We start from the raw sequence: 14,829 nt of genomic DNA on the forward strand, positions 1-14,829 counted from the left end.
CACAGTGTGGCAGCTACTGCCAGGCACACTGAGAAGAGGCTTACAGTTGGATTTGTTCCCACAATCAGAGATGGGAAAGGTCCCTGACTCGAAGAGAGAACACCAGATGACGCGAAGCTAAGAAAATATCAGGAGAATAAAGGGTCTGTTTTTGTGTTCTGTCTTCATCTTTGTTTTCTATGCTTGATTTATTTTACAAATCAGTTAAGGGAAATGCTCTTTACAGGTCAGTCTTCAAGTTAAGCCAAGCCCTCTTCCTCCCCTATACTTTCTCCTACCATACTGTCAGGATTCCAGGGTACCCAGGAGGTGATGCCACAAACCCATCAACACCCAGAACTGTAGTCACAGAAAAGAAAACTTCCCTGTTTTCAAGATATGACAAAGTTTCAAAGTACAAAGACACTCATGGACCGGGGAAAGTGGAAGCAATTTTTGAAGAACAGCTTTTAGAGGGGATGAGGCTTTGTGTTAAGGGAGAGGAATGGAAGAGATGAGAATAAAAGAGACATAGTTGCTTGAAAGAGGATGGAGGCTCTGAGGGGGACCATCATGCCAAAGGGGAAGGGGTACAGGAAAAAAAGAAACTGGGTTATTACCTGAGATTTTTTCCTTGACAGGCCCAGATTTCTACTTTCTAATGGCAATTTTGTAAATGTCCAACTTTGTTTTGTTTCTGAATAGGGATCTACTTTAAATTATCCAGCTTGAGTTGACCAACTGAACTTATTTCTCAAACTTTCTGGCTAAGTTTAATAACCTGATATTTATTTAAGAGCCCAGCACTGTTTGGCACTATGTTAGGAATGAGAGATCTGGCTTTGGGCAGGACTGACAGGGTCCCTGCCCTTCCAGATCTTATGTCACTATACTAGCATTTGACAAGCATTATGGCAACAGCTGTGTGGGGTTAGGGAGGGTCCCCCAGAGGGAATAAGAGCTAAGGTGAGACTTTCATGATACAGAGAAACAACTCTGATCACCTTTATGAGTCTAATCTCACCATTTGTAAAGTTAGGATTCTCCTGCCTCCCACTGGCTTAGTGCATCAGAAGGAGGCAACTAATTAGAACGTGGTTACCCGTGTGGGAATAAGCAAGCGTTTGTTGGAGGGAAGAAAATGTAGTGTGTCACCAATCCTGGGAGGCCACGAAGGTGCCAGTTGGGGGATTCAATGTTGACCCTGAGTTTCCAAAATGACACAGGAAAAATACATAGCTGTGCTTTCCGGCCTCAAATCTCTGCCCCTGCCTGCCCTGCCAGCCCACCTACCCCACGCCCTCAGACTAAATGCCTTCAAAGCAAGCAGATACAAGTGGCAGTTAATAAATCTGATTTTCTCTTGTCCCTTGCGGAATCTGGCACCATGCTCACCCTGTACCTTGCTGTGTCCGGTGATCTGGTTTGGGCCCCTGGTTCTATTGCCACATCACCGTAAACGGCACTTGAGTACAAAACGAGGTCTGTCAGGAGTGAAAGAACTTCAAAAACAAATGCCACCAAACTCTTTATTTGACAATTGTAGTTCAGGGTAAATCAACTGCCCAACTCTACATGGGCGTGTAAGCTTACTACAAAACATGTCTGGAATAGCAGGGGATTCCTCTGACCTCACGCCTTCCGTAAAAGTTATTACTTTTTACTTTTTACTGTCTTTGACTGTATTCCCATGATGCAGAATACTTTCAAGTGTAAAAAATGCAATCATCCAACTGCTTAGGCAATCTCATACCAAATATCTATGTGGCTAGAAAAAAATGAATATGTGCCCTTGTGTAGAAAATATCTGGGGTTGAATTGTTCTCTTTTTGTTTAGATAGGTGGCTGTCTGTTATACATGGGTTTAATTATTTTCCCCACTTGCTTTTATATGCACTTTCACTCCTGTGGTGGCAGGGTTTTATTATTATTATTATTTTTAATCCCAGAAAAAAAGGAAAAGATTCAATACGGAAAAAGGGCAAATGCAGTGAAATCTGCTATAATGATTGTTCAGTGGGAACCGTGGTCATTGCAGGCTAGGGTTGCACACCTACTCATTCTTTTGTGATGATCATGCTTTTACTATTTCAAATTTAATACTTTTTCTAATATATTATATGTTACCTCCCATGTATTTAAGCTGTACTTAAAAGCATGCTAAGAACTGGTAATTCTTTAATGGTTGTTCACTTACAAGCAATTGTGGGTCATTACACAATCATTTAAAGGGCATTAATGAGAACCATTTAATGGTTTTAGTAGAATATCATTGTAAGGGACAGGGGAAAAGTTACTGGCTGTAAATTTTTATGACCATTTCTTACAAAACGTATTACTTTAAAGATTTATGTATGTAACAATGAGTACAATAAAAGCCATGCTAAAAATAATTTGAAATCAAAGTAATGCATAGATATAAGTCTTTGCTCTGCTGCAATTGGGTGGGCCCCATTTTTTTTTTAAATCTTCCTTTTCTCCTTCCTCCCTTCTTCCCTTCCTTCCTTCCTCCTCCCTTCTTTCCTCCCTCCCTCCCTTCCTTCCTTCCTTCCTTCCTTCCTCTCTCTCTCTCTGCTTTCGTCCTCCCTCCCTTTCTTCTCTGCCTTCTTCGCTGCTTCCTACCCTTCTTCAACACTTCCATTTTGCTTCTTAAAAGACATTTTTAGTACCATTAAAGATTTTATTTTTAATGAAAACCATTAGAGATTGAATTCTTAACCAATATGATTTTTAGTTGCTGGGGGTGGAGAACAGAGAGATAAATAGAACAGAACAACGTGGCACAGAAATGCCCCAAATGTCATGAATCTTTGTTTACAGACCTTTCCCCCATATATCATTATTTTAAACTATTTCCTCTTATATATACTATAGGACTAAAATAGAAAATCCAATACTTTCTAAGACATCATTCCCTCAGGTAGGACAGGTGACTAAAAAGGAAGAGGAACTAGTCCTGGTAGGACACCCATGGAGATCTGTAAAATACATACAAAAAGGGGCCTCACAGGTACCCAGAGGAGACCCAGCATCCTGCTCCAAGCAGCTCACCTCTTGAAAAAGAAATGGGTATTTGAGAAGCTCACTCTACTGGGGGAGTAACCTTATTAAAGTGCTTTAATAACACAACAGTCATCGTACTATGCCTGGTTTTGTCCACTTGTGATTCTCGTGGAATACATAATGAATAAGACAATGCCTCTTTCCCAGGATTCTTGCAGAAGCAGGAGGATATTTCTAATTAAAAAGGCAGAGTTAGCGCGGCACACGAAATGAACAGAACCGTATCTCTAGAAATGCCGAGATTTTACTGTTTGCATTAAGTAACGCTTGTATTTCTCTCTGAATCCAGCCCAATACCCATTACCAATATGATGAAGATTTAAGATAACTTGGTGAAAAGATGGTGAATTACAACTTTTAATTAAAATGTAGAAAATGGTTGCTTTAAAATAAACATGATAACACTTTCATGATTGTTAATTTTTTATGGAGAGAACAAAAAAAGCAACCTGAATATTTTAGAATGCAACATTATAAAGTCAGGCAAAGGGGATTTTTAGAAAGTTAAGCATATCCCAGACAGAAGACTGTGCAGTTGCTACTCTCCATTTCTAGTCCCCTTGGAAACCCCAGTCGAATGCAACTGACACATCTGGATTCACAAGGATTTCTTTACTTGACCTATTCAGGTAAAGCAAGTGATGACGAGGATGGAAAGAGGGTAAGGCAAGCACTGAGGTATACACAGTTATTTACTCCAAAGAGCAGTTCAGTGAATAGAACAGGGAGGAGTAGAGCTGATTTCCCTATGTAACCTATATATCTTGATATAAAAAACAATTTTTTAAATAAATCTAATGTAGAGTTGAAATGTTACTGGTGCCACATTCTAGATTGAAGGAAGAAATACATTGAAAGACTGGCGAGTTCATGTGTGCTGTGTCCCCTCTACCATATTCGTTCATATTGATGCAAACCTAGCTTCACACCTCCTTCTGACATTAGCTCCAACTCTTCCCCTAGAGAAATGTTCTACTACTATTAGGTCTTCTCCAGCTCAGTGCGTGTGCGGTCTTCTCTCCCTCACATGATTCATGCTGATTCCTACCAGGAATCACCCTGACTTCTCTCTGCCCATGTGTTCTCTATCTTGATTAGTTCAAGTCCACCTCCTCCATGAAGCCTTCCCTGACTGCTGTAGCCTAAGGTCTGGCCTCAAAAACCTGAATCTACCACCAAATGCTTAGGCCAACTATAGTGAGAGTCATGGGGAAGACAGAACTGTTCACCCGCTGGTAGGGCGGGTATTCTTTTGGGTCAGTTGGCTTCTTTGTCTGTAAAATAAGGAAATAATTGTGCCTGCCTTAGAAGGCTATTGTGATAATTACATGGAAAACACATTAAAAAGCATCTAGAACAAAGCAGTTTCATATAAATGTTAGTTCTTTTCTCTCTCTTTCCCCTCCTTTCAAATTTAGAGACATATGTGTCTAAGGCATTCACATAAAGTAATTTGTTATATTTACTTTCTTGTACCTTTAAAATTTTTTTTGTTTTGTGGGTCTTCACTCTCTATCATCTTGCTGCATTAGTCTATGATCCCTCAAAGGAAGGGACCCTTATTTACGTATCATCATATTCCCTGCCTCATGTAGTATAGCTCTATATACAAAGTTAGGATCAATAAATAGTTATTAAAAGAGTAGATATTAGTCACTTTCTCTAATGTTTGGGAAACCTTTTTAATTTACATAAAAATAAAAGCCCCAGATTAGCAACACTGTATTCCCCTAGTTCTCTATATATGACTGAATTTACACACAATGGGAAGGGAGCATCAAACAGTTCGATTTCATGTTCTGTTCTGTCACCTAAGCTGGATAGCTCCATGTAGTAATAGGTGGTACTAATGAAGTACAATCGTGCATTTAATTCCCAGTGTGGGTATGTTTAACTTACAGACAGAACTTTTCTATGCCTAGGGAATATATCTTTGTACTTCTAGGCAAGTGTTAAAAAATAAAAATAAAGAATGCTACTGGCCTCAAGGTGGTCTTGGGAAATGAGCAGTGAGGATCAACACAAACAAGGAAAAATTCAACTTGTCTTACACGCTATTGATGGAAGGATGGCCTTGTGATCTTGGTAGTCAGAGGACACTACATTTTAGCATTCAGCACTTAATTCATAAGCTTCTTCCATTGGTGAAATGGGGTGTGGTCCACAAAGGCAGCAGAGCAGAGCTGCTATAGGTTTGGCCTCTAGGCGCCAGATGGCCTGGCTGCTCGGGGACCTATAGTCAAGTTACATCACCACCTTCTGCCTCCATTTCCTGACTGGTAAAATTGAGAGGAGTTCCTGCCTCGTGGCATTGTCCCCAGGCACAAAGAGGTAACAGATGGAAAGCCGTTACAGCGGGGCCTGGTACAGAGTGAGGACCATGCAAGGGTTAAGTGTGAAGCTGCAGGATCTGAAACACTCAAAATGATTCTGCGGTAGCGCTCATTTCTTCTCTTCAACTCTCTCCTCCTTCATAAGGAGCAGCATGGAGTGGAATCCTAAAACCCATAACAGGGGCATTCCTCCCTCTCAGTGGTGGAGTAACAGAAGAAACACCCCAAGTCCTTTCCGCAATCACTCTTACACTTTTAAAAGCCAATCAGCATATGTGTGTGTCCCGCCTCTGAGACGCCCTGTGTTCTGAGGCCCTCGGAGCTGATGCCCTTAAGTGGCATGTCTGGATTTAGAAAGTGCCAAACTAAAAGCAAAACCAGAGATGACAGATAAAGAACAACCTTCCCAAAGGGTGAGGAAACTTGATGAGATCAAGGAGAAAAGGGGGCCACACCACTGAAATAGCTTCATCCCAGAGATCGCCACGAAGCAAGAGCCGTTAAATGCGGTGTGACTTCCAAATGGACAATTTCTAACAAAGTTGAGCTCTTAGAATCAAAACAAACTGTTGGGGGTGCCTTCAGACATTATACGTCTGACTAGCAGTGGGGAAAGTAATGATTTTGCAAATTATGCTGGGAGGTTGCTACATCCTTAAAAGATATGCAATATTATGTGTCATCTGATTTTGATGCGATTTCTAGAAAGAGAAAGGTAAGTTAAAAATAGAAATTCCATTTTAACACATGTTTACTCTTGCTTTTGTCTGGGGTCCAAAAACGACAACGTGTTCTTCCCATTCACTGCAGCAGCATGATTTTTACATAAAATTTGAGACCATGTGCGCTGCCAAAGCACCCCTCCAAGAAGGTAAGCCCACTCTTCCCATCTATCACACACCCTTCAGACTTTTCTTACTTAAGGGCTTGTCATTTCAGTGGGGAGGAAGAGCTATCAAATACCAGCCACGTGGAGTTTTATTCCTTCATGCTGTTTGTGATAAACTTCAGGGGACATATTTAACCTTCAATGAAAAGTAAAATTTCTGGGGCCACCCCAGCCGCAGGATAATATCACTGCTCTTACAGCAGCACTGAGCTTTAAGACACCGCCAAACAGTCCAGGCATAGGATGGGCCAGTATATATCATTCCTGTGGGAGGGGGGAATTCTACAAACTACTAAACCACTTGGTGTTAGTCTACAGCTCGCGCCCATTATTATGTTGTTGTTGTTATGGTTATTATTGTTCTTTGTCTTCTTAGGGACAGTTTCCTCTGGAAAGACAGAACCGTTCACCTTCTGGCAGGGTAGTCACTCTTTTGGATCACAGGGTATCATTTTGCCAGCTTCTCGGAGTTGCTAAATTGCTGAGAAAACCGTGGGAGTTTGGGCTTCATGCCTGGAGGCGGCACAGCTGGGGATCGGCTCTAGGTGCTTCCCTCACCCTTCTTCCCCTGTCCCTTTGGCCTCATTCCCTACAACTTGGATAAAGAAGCAAAGTTGCCAGAACTAAGCTTTGTTTTCAAATTCACTTCAACCATTGCTTCTGAGGACCTAATAGGACCCAAGTCTGTGCTTGGGACTGCTGGAGATAAGAGATTCCAAGTTTTAAAAGAAAGTTATGTTTGAGACGCATTAAATTCAGACACACACACACACACACACACACACACACTCCCCATCAGACCTTAAAGAGCATGGGGTAGAAATGTCCTCAAGCTCTCCTGTCCTTAGAAATGGGTTAGAACATCCCTAGCAAAGCCCTAGGGAAAGTGCATTTGCTGGGACATTAACCAAGATATTTGGAGATCTCTCTTTTCTGCTGGAAGCAGGAGAGCAGAGACAATGTTAACTACAAGAAAATGAGCAAAGAAGTGGGTTTTAACTTTCATGCTCTAACAGGGCCAGAGAGGGAGATTACAAGGGAAGCACACAGGCAAATGCAGAAGGCCGTGTCCTGCCTACCCAGGGAGATGAGCATCGTAGGATGTGCTGCAGAGGCCCACGGCCAGCACAATCTATTAAATAGCTCAAGTTAGTCAATGTGGAAGAAATTTTTAGACACACATGCCCAACCATATGTGCACGGCCAAGATTTAAAATAGAAAAGTGAGAGACTGTTGGATGACTGAGGATTTTTCCCTTGCCAGGAAGTCCTCCTTAAGGATTTCATAGCTTGCAAAAGAGAACTGCTTGCCAGACAAGCCAAGAAAAAGACACAGAAGATTGGGACCTGCTTCCTTAATGATGAAATGTCACAACGCGAAGAAAAGAGGCAGGCGTGATTAAGACGGCTTTGCAGAAACAAGAGAGATTTCTCGACATCTCCTCCCTAAACTGCTTTAATTCCTCACACGTCCAGGCTGGAGGCACACACACAATGGGACCTTTTGGGCAACTGCACTGGGCAATAAGGGAACCCCTGTGTCATAGAAATTCTTTGTTGCCATGAAAAATTAACCTGTATGGCCCCAATTCACAAGGGGCAAATTCCCTGTTTGTCAAGTTCTTGGAAGATCAAAGAGCTATTCCACTGGGTTTCAGTATGTGTGTGTGTGTGTGTGTGTGTGTGTGTGTGTGTGTGATGTACGTGGAATGAGATGAAAAAATAAGATGGATGCCATTAGCCACAAGAGAACCAGCCTTATTAATTTTCAGTCACACCAAGTGGATGTTTTTTAAGTGACATTGTATCATTGAACACCCTTCTCAGCAAGTCTGTGCCTCAGTGCCTCTCTCTGCCTCCCCTCCAGCCTCTCTTTTCCTTCCCTTCTTCTGGGCCCCCAGGAAAGAACACAGGTGGCCCACCCTTCCACAGCACGGTATAAGAAACACTGATAGATCCCACGATGACCAATATTTTGTTATGTCATCACTCAATACCTGGTTGGGGTACAGCGTAAAAATAAAGCTCGTCTCTCGTACACTTTCGAAGCTTCGACACTTCAGGGCTCTGACTCTTGAGTCATTTACTGTAATTTATGTGTTTCAGAAGAATTGCAATCATATCTTCTAGAGGTTCCAGATCCCAGGAAGCTTCCTCCTAAATTGTACCATCAATTTTCAATTTACTTAGATTTCTATAATTTTATGACTAGAGGGGGCTTTAGAATTGATTTAATCAAATTCTGTCATTTCACAGAAGAGAAAGGTGAGGCCCTGAAATGTTAAGTGAATTGTTATAGTACAAAGCTACTTGGTAGGTAAGTCAGTATGAGTTTTGCGGTCCTCCTGGTCTAGTCTTCTTAATACCACACTGAACTTCAGTACTATACTCTATAATTAACTCTTCCATGTTCCTAGGAATTATATGGATCTCTCTACCAAAAATCAGTCTTTCCATTTAACTCTTAGCCTACTAAAGCAAGGGTGATCTCCAATGACCCACAAGAAAAAAAAGAATTTCCTACCAGAAAAAAAGAGAAGATGCTCAATTGCTTATGCAAAATCAAACCTGGATAGTCTGAGTTGCATTAAATAGCATAAGCACATTACTAATTCATGCCAGGAACAGTCCTGTACTATGAAGAAAATATTTTTTTTTTAAATTAATAGCTACTTTATTTATTTTATTTATTTTTGGCTGTGTTGGGTCCTCGTTTCTGTGCGAGGGCTTTCTCCAGTTGCGGCAAGCGAGGGCCACTCTTCATCGCGGTGCGCGGGCCTTTCACTTTAGTGGCCACTCCCGTTGCGGAGCACAGGCTCCAGACGCGCAGGCTCAGTAATTGTGGCTCACGGGCCTAGTTGCTCCGCGGCATGTGGGATCTTCCCAGACCAGGGCTCGAACCCGTGTCCCCTGCATTAGCAGGCAGACTCTCAACCACTGCGCCACCAGGGAAGCCCTGAAGGAAATATTAATATGATGAAAGCCTAGCCCATGAACTACCTGGAGAATATCTGTCAGCCATAAGTGTTTCCACACAGTAATAGGAATCACTACTTCATAGGCAGTGATGTGCCTGCCTTACTCCTCCACTGGGACCCACCCAAATAATCACCGCCACCGTCATCAACAGCTAACTTTGGTGTGTCTTCTATAGGAAGCATCAACTAAGTGCCAGGAATTGATAGTCTTCATTTATAGCCCAGCTCTAAAATGGAGCTACCCACTTTCTTCCCAGAGAGAGAGGAGAATGACTTCAAGGAGTACTACTTCAGGCTAGAAGATGATGCCATGATATCTCTAGGGAAACTCATCCTGTAGTCTTCTGATCATACCATCAATATCTCTAACCCATGGGCTACATTTTGATCTCCATCTTTCTTGTCAACCTCAATTACTCTTTCAGGATGCATCTGGGGAAGGCTTCTAAACCCCTAGCAAACTGGGACTCTGTAACTCTTGAGGAATCTCATAACCAAGCCATACAACCTGCCTTATACCCCATTTTTTTCTATTCTGCCTTTCCCAAATAGTGCAGGGCAATGAAAGAAGTAGTGCAAGGCAGGAAATTCAGAGACTTGCATTCCAGTTCTGACATCTTAACTAATTACATAGCTTTGAGAGAGTCGCTTGATCTTTCTGGGCCTTGGTTTCCTCATCTGCAAAATGGAATCACTAAAGGAGATGAGCTCAAATGTTTCTGGCAGCTGTAATATTCTGGGAACTTCTTATAGCACAGAACTATGTCAGACAGAGGATGCCAGAGATGATGAAGCCCCTGGAAGATATGGCTTAAAATTCTCTTAAGTACAGTGTCTAACAAATCTTGAGCCCCCAACTAATAATCAAACATCAAGGGAAAGAATCCCAGCACTATTTATTGCCCTGAAAGTTGCTGTGAAATACTAATGTCAAGTACTAGTGATGGTACTTGAATTACTGTATGTACTCAGGTAATTACTGCATGTAATTTGCAAATATGCAACAGCATGTACATTGTAATGACAAGGGTAACAATACAGTTGATAACAACTTAGGCTTGCATAAGATTATTTTACTTAGAGTTTCAAAGTGTTTCACAAACATTGACTCATCTATTTTCTGAATACCAATAATGCAAAGTACAGCTGGGGACAGAAAAAGGGAGGGAGTGAAGAATATATCCACACTTCAGAGATGGGCAATCCAGGCCCGGACAAAAGTACTGATTTCCCCTGGGTGACACAAAGCCAGAAACAGACCTGGGGACATGGACCCAGTTTCAGGGTGTGCAGCATGCTACTCAGAACACAAGCCTACCCCAGCTCCACTCTCCAGTTTACAGTGTGAAGTTTATGACATGGCTTTACCCAGGCACTTTAGAGTGTCAATTTCCTCTACAATTTTATAAAATATCATTCGGAAGGAGGAAGAAATTTATGCTTGCTCACTAAGAGTGCTCCTGCCTGCCCACCCTCTTGGGATAAGAGTTGGTTTCACCTGAACAGAGTTGCAAACACGACGCACACACTCAGTGCTGAGAAAGCTGTGGGGTTTGTTCTTAATTTAAAGAACGGCTCTGATTTTGGTACACATTTTAAGCATGCACTGTATAATACAAATCCACTGAATTCACTCAGACAGGAACAAGTTATGCCATCCTAATGCTGTCTAGAAACCAGATGTATAGTTACTGTTTTCTTTCTCTTTCCTTTTTTTTTCTCTTGCTGCACAAAATTAGGTCCTCCGATACCGAGATTCTAGAGGCTCATTGTCTTGCAAAATATTCAGGTGCCTCACGATGATCTACAATAATAAACCTCCAATGCTATAGCAAAACACAGATAAAAATGTGAAAATATATATGCATGTATTTATAAAATGAAATATAGATGCGGTGTGAGAGAGCGAGATCACGAACACAAAGAGGAAGCAGGTAGGGAGGCAAGAAGATAGCTTCCCTTCCAATCATGTGAACTGAAAAATAGAATGGATGCTCATTAAAGTAGTTTACCAGGACTCCAATTTGTTCTGTGATTAAGAGGTATTGGTTGGATGAGGTTGGTGAGGGAGATCAATATACTTGTCTTCATTCTTAATTCTTCTTTAATGTCTCTGTCTCCACAGGGCAAATGAATCACAGATGTAGAGTCAATCTTTATCCACCAGGGGGCTGCACTTTAGGAAAAAACAAACAAACCCCCAAACCCAAAAAACAAAGATGGTTTGGACTACAGCAGATAAATCAGGTTGACCCCCAGGTCCCTCTGTCCTCAAACTCCCAACATTTGTTCAAGTGTTGTCATGTTTCTGGCCAATAGACGTACAGTTATGACACCTGGAGGACAGAGGGATTCGTGGAGAAAGTTACTCCTTGATCTTCAAATGAGATGATGGTGTAATGGACCTGACACCCCACTATGTTGTTCCTCCACATCCTCATCCTTCTCTACAACTCAAGCTAAGGGGAGTTCTTACATAAATCTCAGTGATGCCATCATCTGAAGCTCATAGTAACGAGATCCACCTTCCTCTCTCCAGGTCTCCCAGGTTCAACCTCTCTGGAAGTGAGTCTTAGCCAGGGGTGATTTTGCCCTCGAGGGCACATGTGCAATGTCAGGAGACACTTTCGATTGTCACAACTACGGGGAGGAGTACTTCTGTCATCTAGTGGATAGAGACCAGGGATGCTGCTAAACATCTTACAGTGTACAGGACAGCCCCCCACAGCAAATAATTATCCAGCTCAAAACGAGAAGCCCTGCTCTAAAGTGATAGGCAACACCTTGATGCATCCACCCAAGTGGCTGGTGACATAGCTCCCTGAACTCTGGATCCTTGACCCAGAATTACTTTAACAATCTGAAATGTAGAATTCCTCCTGCTTCACAATGTGTATGTTGCGAAGATCTAAGTATAGGGCCGTGCTCTCTGTCACACCTTCTCAAAAAGAGTTGGAGGTGGGGCTTCCCTGGTGGCACAGTGGTTGAGAATCTGCCTGCCAAAGCAGGGGACACGGGTTCGAGCCCTGGTCTGGGAAGAGCCCACATGCCGCGGAGCAACTAGGCCTGTGAGCCACAACTACTGAGCCTGCGCGTCTGGAGCCTGTGCTCCGCAACAAGAGAGGTCGCGATAGTGAGAGGCCCGCACATCGCGATGAAGAGTGGCCCCCACTTGCCACAACTAGAGAAAGCCCTCACACAGAAACGAAGACCCAACACAGCCGAAAATAAATAAATAATTAAAAAAAAAAAAGAGTTGGAGGTGATTGATTCAGGGGACTGGGAAGGGGCTAGGAGGGTGGAAGGTTGATTTTTTGTTGTTGTTAGAAGCCTTCTGTGCCTATACTTTTTAAGTTATTTGTATGACAAAGGCTAAGCGTTTGTTAAAATCTGTCTCCTCCACTTCCTGGACACATAGACTACAATTCCCAGCCTCCTTTGCATTGGATGGCCATGTGACTGACTCTTAGTCAAAAAAAAAATGTGAGAGGAAGTAATAGTAGCATTTCTAGCACATTTCTAGGTCCAGTCATAATAATTTATCACATGATCCTTTACCCTCTCTCTTTCCCTGACTCCTGGCCATACACCAAGTTCCCAGCAAAAGAATCCAAGGTCGAAACAGATGGTGGTTCCACCAGATCTAAGGACCCTTGGTCCCTGAAGGACCATATTGAAGACCACTTGTTAACCAGCAACACTTTCATTGGACTTTAAGTGAATCAGAAATAAAATAACCCACTGAGAGTTGGGGATTGTTACATCTAGCATTACTCAGCCTAAATTAATACAATATGCATGTACATTCTAATTTAAAAATTATAATTCAAATACAAATAATGAAAAGTTAGTTTAAACAATTTTGTAGAAAGCATGTTGCTATCAAGTTTCTGTTCTAGACTTTCTATAATGCCACTGAAGGTTCTTTTTCTAAGGTAAACTGACCTATATCACTTTCTACCTTTTAAGCACTTCAGTGGTTTCCTGTTGCACTTAGTGTAGTATTTTAAAATTCTTATCATGATTCACATGGCCCTTCACGATTGCAAAAGAACATAGCGTTTGAGGGAGGATAACAGGGGTGTGTTGATGAAAGGAAGAACTTTGCCTCCCATTACAGGGGTGTAGGGCCCAGATACCCCTTTCCATACTGCTAGCAGCTGGCGTGTAGCCTCAGACAATCTAACACTCCTACTCAATATTTTTTATCTTAAGGAAAGCAGCCTTGAGAATGTGGCTGCAATGGCACCAAATGTCCAAGACAGCAGTGGCAATGGCATGCATTAACCACTCTGTTCCTGCAATAAGGACTCATCTGTATTGCCCTGCTGCCTAATCTCTTTTAGATCTTTCCCATTTCTGAACTTGAATTTGGTTATTAAGTTTCCCTTTGATTCTGTGAGCAATTATAAATTTCTTTTCTGCTTTAGTTAACTAATTTTAGGATTTATTGCTTGTAAGCAAAACCCTTGAGTGAGAGAACATCTGCCCTCACCTCCAGGACTATAAGTTCCATGAGGGCAGGAACTGTGTCTGTTTTCTTCAACATTATATCTCTGCCTTGCTACACAGTGTCTAGTACACAGTGAAGCTGACTGAATATTTTTGAATGAATGAATGAAGAATATCAGGCAAAATTTACACATCAGCACTGACCCCCAAGGGACCATCCTTCCACTCTAAAATCAAGATTTAATAAAGTGGGGGGTTAGTAGTACAAAGAAGGTAGGACTGAAGTGGAGGGGAACTGACCCCTGAGTGATGTGAGAGAGGAAAATGACGGGGAGAAGGCAGTGCTGATTAAAGGTTGTGCGGAAGAGTTTAACTCTATTGCCTCCTGCTGGACAGTGAGAGTAGTACAATAACTACAGCTTTCACTTAACTGCTGGCAAGTATTTCTCCTTCCCAAGTTCCCCAGCATGTGACTGCTTCCCAAAATGTGAAAGCTGAGTACTGGACAGTCAGAAAGCATAGGTTCCCATCCTGAAAAGTGATCCCACCTCTCTATCTCAGCATCCTGGCTCTACCTACTTCAACTACTTGGCAGATTGGTTTCGAGAATCCAGTAAATAACGTATTTTATAATGCTCTGTGTATGGAAGGATCACTATGTGCACAATTCACCTTGGGAATAGCAACAAAAATCTCAAAGGAACACTTCCACCTCTCAAGAAAGCAGTATGTCTTTCTACAAGGTAGGCTGCAAATCCAGTTTACGTTGTAATAATATGTTTTCTTCCATATGTCGAAATCAGCCATTCTTGTTAGAACTGCTACCCGGGAGTGGAAATAAGTCATTTCATGGAGGTATCACTAAAAGAAAGAGGGTTTGTACAGAATCAATGAGGAAATGAATCCAAATGAGATTTCAGAGAAGCTTTGCTTATACTTGGTGATATGGTGGAGCTGACGTCAGGTTTTCCTGGGAAACTTCATGCTCCCTTATTTTCCTCATTCAGGAGGAAGCCCATGAATTTTCTAATGAAGCATAATAATCACTGCAGACAGAAGCTACTTCTGATTTAAAGTTCTCATGGAAGACAACAGAGACTTTAGCCAGCATGGCAAATCCTGGTAATTCCCGTCA

This window comes from Balaenoptera musculus, chromosome 13, assembly GCF_009873245.2.
Source record: "Balaenoptera musculus isolate JJ_BM4_2016_0621 chromosome 13, mBalMus1.pri.v3, whole genome shotgun sequence".
NCBI classification, from domain to species: Eukaryota; Metazoa; Chordata; class Mammalia; order Artiodactyla; family Balaenopteridae; genus Balaenoptera; species Balaenoptera musculus.